This window comes from Thunnus maccoyii, chromosome 15 (genome assembly GCF_910596095.1).
Source record: "Thunnus maccoyii chromosome 15, fThuMac1.1, whole genome shotgun sequence".
NCBI lineage: Eukaryota > Metazoa > Chordata > Actinopteri > Scombriformes > Scombridae > Thunnus > Thunnus maccoyii.
This window is the reverse complement of record NC_056547.1, coordinates 17116525-17125295: the sequence shown is the minus strand read 5'-3', so window position 1 is coordinate 17125295 and position 8771 is coordinate 17116525. Positions and strand designations below refer to the sequence as shown.

General features: G+C 41.9%; 1 long non-coding RNA gene across 1 annotated transcript; it reads right to left on the bottom strand.

The window, feature by feature from the left end:
• Positions 1-2951: 2951 nt before the first annotated feature.
• On the bottom strand, positions 2952-3319 carry LOC121913792. The gene is made up of 2 exons (XR_006100380.1): positions 3242-3319; positions 2952-3143 (listed from the first exon to the last, which is right to left on the bottom strand). It is a non-coding gene; the product is annotated as an uncharacterized LOC121913792 (long non-coding RNA).
• Positions 3320-8771: the final 5452 nt, after the last annotated feature.

The window sequence follows — 8771 nt, the reverse complement described above, 5'->3', positions numbered from 1 at the left end:
CAACTACTGGAGTCATTTTACTATATCCAAGGTTAATAGAGGAGGCATGCTAGAGATGTAAAATGTAGGACAGACCAGTGTTGTCAGGGAAGAATTTTCTAATATTGTAACATTCATAATGCTAGATAACAGGCTGGCTTAATTTAAAGTTTAAGGAAACTGATCAAATGTAAAGGTTGCACTCTGTGTAGCTTTCCAGCTTTTATCTTTAAAAACAGTTTTTATCTTTAAAAAATATAGAATTTACAGCACATAATTGTAGTATACAGACTCTCTCTCTCTCTCTCTACCCCTCTCTCTCTCTCTCTGTGTGTCTTCCTCTCTCTCTCTCTCTCTCTCTCTCTCTCTCTCTCTCTCTCTCTCTCTCTCTCTCTCTCTCTCTCTCTCTTTCTCTCAAATGCAAACTCAAACAAGCTTTATTGGCAGAAATCTATATTGCCAAAGCAGTACAGAAAATGATTAACATTGACAGATGATTAGCAATAAATATACAATAATATACAAATCTCAAAAATCATATCAAATAAAATATAATAAAAGAAATTAAAAAACAATTACATTCAATTCAATTCATGACCATACAGGACAGAGAAGTTGTCCATGATGTATGGAAGGAATGAGTCCAGTAGATAGACTAACATGGGCAGCTGTAATACTTGTACAGATGTAATCACTCAGAAACATTTACTACAGAACAATCAACATATTTTGCTGCTAATCCTGCACACTGACTTTTCTCCCCACATAGATAGGGCAGTTTCTGAAGATCGGGGAGATGGATAAACTCGGGATACATATTATTTATTTTTTCAAAGAAAACCTCTCTCAAATCCTTATCCTTTTCTCACAGCATAGTAGGAGGTGAGATTCCGTCTCAACCTCTCTTTTATGACAAAGTGAACACAGCCTGGCCTCCCTGGGTAGCCTGTTCTGCCTGTGACGGCCTGTCTCTATGGCTGTGTCCACTGAGTCTGTACGTTGTCATCATTTTCCTTAGTTTTCAGTCATGGTGGTCAGGTAGTCTGCCACTATGTACTCTCTCTTTAGGGTCAAATAGAATTATAATTTACTTTGTGATTTGGTGGTTTTGTTCCAATATTTGATATAATTTTCTTTTTGTTTTGAAATGATTTGGTTGGACCAGACTGTTTGGTGTCTGTCCTGAAGCTCTGGTGTGTATGAGCAGAGCTTCAGGACCAGCTGGCAGAGAGGACTCTTATCTTTGTTAAACTCTTGGCACTGAAGAGCTTTGTAATGATAGGAGTAGGGGATCACTAGATTGTGTTTATAAAATTTGATGGCTTGCTTTTGAATTTTAATTATTAAAGGACATTGAGCAAGTTCTGCACTGCATGCATTATTGGCTGTGTGTCTGTGAACTCTAAGTATGTTTTTGCACAATTCTGCATGCAGGGCTTCCAGTGGATGTTTTTCCCATTTTGGGAGGTCTTGGCTGGTTAATGGACCCCAAACTTCACTACCATATAACATTATTGGGTCTATTACTGAATTTAGAATTTTTTAGCCGGGTCCTAATTGGGGTGTCAATTGTAATTTTTCGTTTGATGGTGTAAAAAGCCTTTCTTAACTTCTCTTTCAGCTCATTCACAGCCATGGCAAAATGTCCAGTGGAATTGATATTCAAGCCTAGATATGTATAATGTTTTGTATGCTCAATATATTTCCTAATGTGAATTTATTTTTCAGAGATTTGGATGGTTGTTGAAAGGTCAATATTTTGGTCTTTTCCATATTTACACTAAGTGCCCATGTTTGACTGAACTTGTGGAAGATGTCCAGGCTCTGTAAGCCCTCTCTAGAGGGAGACAGGAGAACCAGGTTATCAGCAAACATCAGACATTTGACCTCTGTGTCCTGCAAAGTCACACCAGGGACCGCAGATTTTTGCAGTTGTTCTGCAAATGTATTTATGTATATGTTGAAGACGGTTGGGCTCATATTGCGGGCCTGTTTCACTCCACAGTAGTAATTGGTAGTAGTAAGTGGTTCTTTTGTTTCCACAGATGTTTGCACATCTGTTATTCAAATACATTGTTTTAATTAAATCATAGGTTTTACCCCCATGCCACTCTCTAATAATCGATAAAAGAGTCCTTCATGCCAAATACTGTCAAAGGCCTTTTTGAAATCTACAAGACATGAATACATTTTATTTTTATTTCTGTGCACATGTGTGTTAATGAGAGTGGTTAGGGTAAAGATATGGTCAGATGTGTGATGGTTAGGCATGAATCCCCATTGTGGTCATTGAGGAATTCAACTATATGGGAGATGATAATGCTGCAGAGCACTTTGCCCATACAGCTGGTGACATATTCCTCTGTAATTCTGAGGGTCAAATTTGTCACTAATTTTAAATATAGGTGGAATAATACCAATATTCTTTCAGGAAAATATCTCACACTCAGAATTAGAATAATTTTAGAATAGCCAATTCGAATTTTTCTGCACTGTATTTCAGTATTTTGTTTAGTATTCCATGCTTTTTTGCTTCTTAGGGTCTTCAATTTTGTTTTCAAATCATTCATGGTAGTGGGGAGTCAGTTCCTGGTGGCGTTGGCCCAAATAAGGTCTGAAAATATTCAGTCCTTATGTCCTTAGTTATTCTATACTCTCAAGTAGGCATAATTGTTTTCAAGTATGGTTTATCTTTTTGGTTCTAATTGTATTTTTATGTCTTAAGTGTTTGACAATATTGAAGGCGTAGATGATTTTACAGTCTTTGTGTTTCAGGTTAGATAACTGTCTTGTTTTTTTCAGGTTTTGAAAGTCTTTGTCAAATCAGTGGTTCTTTTTTGTTGTTTTTCTTTTGTTTGTATGTAGTTTAGCTTTACTTGCTGTTCTCTTGAAGATATAATTTGTACAGCCTGTGTGGGGCAGAGCAAGTGATCCAGTATCAAGTACAGACACTCAAGGTGAGGAAACAGGGATATAATAGCAAAAGGTATTTATTGAGAAGGCTGGGGGAAAGGAATGCAGACTTGGGAAAGCTTGGGCTGGAAGCTGGGAACCTGAGGCTGAGGCTTGGGCTGGAAACTAGGAAGAGTGGGAATCCAGGGCAGGGAGGCAGGGCTGATGATACGAGGGGCTGGAGACAGGGGCTGGAAGCACAGCAGACAGGACTGTGGGGAAACAGAAGACAGGGTTAGGCCAAGGAAAAAAACAGGCAACAACAGGAAAACTGGTAATGCATGAAAAATGGCTCGAAGGATAGACTGACTGATGCAGAGGCTACAATCTGGCAGAGTGGAAGTGGCAGGGCTGAGTATTTGTAGAAGTCTTGATTATTGAGATGAGGTGCAGCTGGCGTGGCTCTGCTCTGACTCCAGCACACCTGACTCCACTCACACAATCAGACACACACACTGCACACAAGGAGAGAGAGGGAAAGAGCCACTGGGAGAGTGGCAGTAGGTTAGGGAGACACAGGCTCATGACAGGGTTAGGGATATTCTATAAACTCTTCTAGTAATAATTTAATCTCTTCACTATTGCTTGCCTCTTGGCATTGTTCAGTGTTGTCTGGGGCACATCTATATGTCCTGGGTGTGTTGAACAGCTTGCTGGATTTTGTGTGTGTGATATTGTTCTGTTTGAGGACGAGGGTGATTTGGTTGTGGTCTGATAAAGGGGTTTGGGGCTTGACTGTGAATGCATTGAAAGAGAAGGGGTTCATGTCTGTGATCACATAATCTACAGTGCTGTTGCCAAGACCTGAACAATAAGCGAACCTTCCCAAAGAGGTCCCCTCTTACCCAACTGTTGACAATGTACAGACTGAGGCTTCTGCACAGTTCTAATAGCGCCCTCCCATTACTGTTGATCACAGTGTCAAAGTTGTTTCTAGGAGGCAGATTTCTAGGAGGTGATTAGTATGAGCTTTCTGGGTGATAAAACTGTCTCCTTGACTTCTGGTGACTTCAGGATGTGTACCAGGCATTAAAATCACCACAGATTAAAATATTTCCCTGCCCCTGGTAATGACATAGCTGACTTGAGGCAGGGAAATATGCAGCACATAGATATATATCCCTCTGTGTAGGGATAAGTTTTTATTTCAGCCAAATATATAAGAATCTGTACTGAATTGTGTACATTTGACTTGTACCATATAATGAGTCCTCCTGAGTCTACAGTAGATCATTTCTGGAAAGGGGCAATAACCTCTCTGTAGTTTGGAGGGCAGTGGGTGGGTACATCAGCTCTAGGGTGACGAGAGCTGGGCTGTGATGGTGTGTTTCTTGGGTCCCTGAAGGTCCTATAGTGGCCTGCTGTGGTGATGGAGTTGGGGCTTTTTCCAAGGGCATTATCCTTGAGAGTTTCAGCAAACACTCCATCTCTGTCAAGGTGTAGCCCGTCATACAAGTGCCAGGTGGACATCGAAGAGGGTGGAGTAGTTCCAGGTGATCTCCATGTTAATGTCACATATGACATGAAGTGGGGTGTTTGTACGGGGCAGGAGGGTAGAGATCACAACCCACGACTCTGGACACACCCTACAGGCTCTCTCTGCCACCTTAGTGACTGCCTAGGCTGTGTATCAGCACAGGGAGCGTTTGTGCCTGCGTGGACAATGATGGTCTGGGGACAGCCAAGGGAGTCTCATTGTAGAGGAAGAGGTGTCTGGGCTCCACATACTTCCCATTGGAGTCCATCAGTTGCACCACCTGTGGCTCTGTCTTGACTAGTACAGTGGGTGAAGGTGTAGAGGAGGGGTCAGCCTGGCCAGCAGGGAGGGGGTCTGTGTTTGGTACCCCTTTTTGACCAAGACAGTTCAAGGGCCAGTTCGAGGGCCAGTTTGGAGCCGACGCTTAATCTCAAACCAGTTCTTTGCATTTCAACAGCTGAAGAACCCGCTCTTAGCCAGGAAAACTGGTTCCAGAGTGGCACCAACAGTTTGCTGGTCTAGAAGAAAGAACCGCTTATGTCAGGGGCTGGGGGTGTGATTATCGTGACCAACCAAAATTAAAATGGATTGCTTCTCTTCAGAATGTGCATTGTGCACAATGGCGGAGATTTTGAGCCAGGCTAAAAGCTGTTAATACTTTATTAAGGTTTAATATTTTTTCAGACAAGAAAGTATCAATTTAGATTCCCGAGATGTGGCCACTTTATCCAAATAACACCTGTTTGGAGATTTGCTGCGACGTTTCTGGAGATGTGAAGGGGCCATTGGCCGAGTGAGACAGCCATCATGTGATACATTCTGTCTTGCTTGAGTATATTTCAGTGTGATCAGTCTGCTGGTAATGGCATAGTTAATCTTTCATTTAGTAGGCAGTATGCAGTACATACCAGAGAAAGTAAAGCTGTGATGTAGTCCACCATTGTTGTTGTGCTTTAAGTTCTTCTTCTCCTTTTTCTTTCCATTTTATGGCGGGTGGCAACCAGCGTTACGGTGCATTACCGCCACTCACTATGTTAGAGTGTGAAGTGCTTGAAGTTGGTGTTAGCGTTGCTAGGAAACCAGAGGCATGTACAGTTACGTGACAACTAGGCTCTCTAGCCCATGGAAAAGCAAGCTGGTTCTTCTTAGAAGGTTCACTAGTTGGACCAACTGCAAACCTGCACCAGCTCAGCACCAGCACTAGGTTCCAGTTGGTGGAAAGGGAGTATGGGGGAGTTGCTGTGGGAAAGGGTGTTGGGTCATCTTTTGCCAAGGCTGAGGTGTCAGGGGCGAGGGTTGGGTTGAGAGGCTGTGTCTGTGGGCTAGGGGTGGGGGTAGAGAGATGTGTCTGTGAGCCAGTGGTAGGGCTGAGGAATGGCAGAGTGGAGTGCAGGGGCTCTTGTCTTGTACCTGGCTGTTCATGTGTTCCAGCTGTCTCCTGAGGCTCCTCTCTCTGCTTTGTGTCCTCCTTCATCTTAGCCATCTGGGCCCGCAGACTGGTGTTCTCCTCTTGGAGGGCATAGGTCTGTCTGAGGTCATTAATGCTCTTTTGATGGTCTTCTTTCATCTGCTGGAGCTCTTCTCTCACTTGCTGAATGTTGTTGAGTTTTGTGAGCCTGGTCAGTATCAGCTCTCTGAACTCAGTGAAGTCCAACTCCAGTGAAGACAGGCTTTCTCTCAGTTTCTCAGTCAGGGTTGAAGGGTGAGTGCAGTCAAGGTCTTTCTTCTCTGGTGGTTCTCGCTCCTCTTCTTGTTCTTACGCCACTGTGTCTACTGGGTCAGTGGTATCTTTTGGGTCTGTTCTTGTCCTTCTCTGTTTTCAGCTGGTGAAATATCTCAAACAAGTTGGGACTGGTCTGGTTTCCATGGAGCAGCACGTTCCTTTGGTTTTATAATAAGTTAGGGTCAACATAGGGTTCTCAGTGTCACACTCTCATCCTGACAAACAGTCACTCATGGCCGATTCCCTCTTTGAAGGTGTGCTGGTGGTTACTAAAGGTAGCATTTCTCCACAACTCTGGTGTTGAAAATCAGGTTGTTTTTAATTCTCTTGCCACTGAGGAGGATGTAATCCGCATACTGGCACTCAGGGTTTTCTTGTAGGGTCTTTGTGTTTCTTCTTGGCCTGCACACTCTTACTCTTAGCATGATATTCCATTCCTCTGCACTTTGCTCTGTGTGTGTGTGTGTGTGTGTATGTGTATGTGTATGTGTGTGTGTGTGTGTGGTGGTCTCCATGGCAACTGATGCCACCAACTGTTTCTGCTACCAACTGTTACTTTACCTCTTAACTTAAGTAATATGTTTCAAGATGTATTATTTTAGATAGGCATGAAAAGTAACATCCTTCTTTCCACAGAAAATTCACTGTTTTCCAAAACAGGAATGGAAGGTGTACCAGTCCTTTGTTTTTCAGACTTATTCCAGTTGTTAAGAGAGGTCCACTGAGGCAGAGCCAAGCTCTCAGTTGGTCAGCTAGTTTTAGCTCGTAGTTTTCCTTCTGACTTTTCCCTTCAAGATCCTGAGGTTTAGAGATGTCCTTTTGCCAGTATCCTCTATGTACCTTTAGGCACGTATTTATCAAATTATTTCTGTTTTGTTTCAGTTCCTTCATCAAAAGTTTAAGTATTATTAGGAGCTCATTTTTTGATGCAGCTGCTCTCAGCTGCTCTCTCTGTCTTTTTCTCTTTATGGCACTGTACTCTGGAACAACCATCAGTCTGGGGCCCAGTGGGGACAAGTGTGAATGTCGGTGGCTCTGTGTGTGTGTATGTGTGTGTGTGCGTGTGTGTGTGTGCGCGTGTGCGTGTCTTTGTTTGATGGGAAGCAGAAAGTGATGGAACACTATGGCCCATACTGTAATAAAGAATGTGTGATGGGGGCCCCAGATCTCCCCAGTCACAAAGACATTAGGAGAGAGAGAGAGAGACAGACAGGCGGAGAGCAAAAGAGACTGTCGATGCCACTGTTGCCGGCCGACAAATCTGCCGTCAAAACCAGGGGTTGTAAAAATGTGATGGCTAAAAGCTAATGTCAGAAGTTATGTGGAGCTGTCATCTGCTATTAGAGAGGATTATTGCCACCGTCTTGACTCAGAGAAGGACAGGAGAGAAAGGAAAGGAGAGCAGAGCAGTGGTGAGATAGACGCATGAGAGAGCGACAGAGAGCATACAAAAAAGGAATGGTCTTGTTGACAGGAGACTAGTCAAAACAGTAAAAAGTGGAAAGCAAAGGACATTTTGAATGTGTGGATGTCCTTCAATCATTCAAAATGTCCAAACGATAAGGGAGTTGCATGTAGGCCAAGTGGTGACAAGCTGAAGACTGCAGCACATAAACTTTAAACTGCACTGATCAACGCTCATGGCTAAAGGCACCATGCTCTTAATAACTGTCATAGTGCATCAGACCAAGAGTGAGCGATCGCTGGTAATGAAATCCTGAAGTCCTAACGGCCTAACAACTAGTCCCAGAATTCAATAGTGAGTTTTAATCCCCTAGAGCACAGGAATAATCAGGTTAGAAAAGGTTTTATATATTTATTTAAACATTTGAGGAGTAACAAGGGTGATAATACAAAATGTGTCCTTTTCTACTGTAGATATTTATGTTTTTGCTTGGCCACTTATGTGTTCACATGTATTAATGTTGTATTTCAACTGTTCAGCTTCAGTTTCCGAAATTTAATGTACAAATAATCCCTAATAATTGCTTTCATTTTTCTGCCCTTTTAATATCCATAACAGCATGAATTTCCACCTTCAGACAGTTTTATGTTGCTGTGTGTCAGTGTTCTCAGAGAGATATTTTGTGATGAAGCATTTGCAAACTTTTTTTTTCATGTACTTTGCCTTTTCAGCCTGTCTCATCCACTTTTATTTCAGATAGCAATTTCCTTTATTTCCCAGAATGCTTTTTGACAACACTCAGACAAATGGCAGAGTATACTGGAGAATTTCAAAAGGAGAATTCACCACCAGACAACAAAGTGGATATACAAATCCAGACAGACAATCTAAAATTATTTATTTCATTTTTTTGATATCATTTTTTATTTTATTAAAATAGGTTTATTCTCTTTTTTGTAGAGAGAGTGTTAGATAAGAAGATGGATACCATGTCTGTATGATAAATATGCAAGAAGGTCCAACTGCAGACCTCACATTTGGGGATCCCAGGTCTGTGAGCCAATGGGAAGAGAGTAGCATCTTTACTTTTTTAATCAAATTTGAAAACTTTCACAGAGTTATTATGTTCAAGACACAGCGATAACTAAAAATTAATTTTTTTGAAGGTAAAGAACTAACTAAATATTATTTCTTGTCATGTGCCATAAAAAAAACATGTCTTGGGTGTGAATATT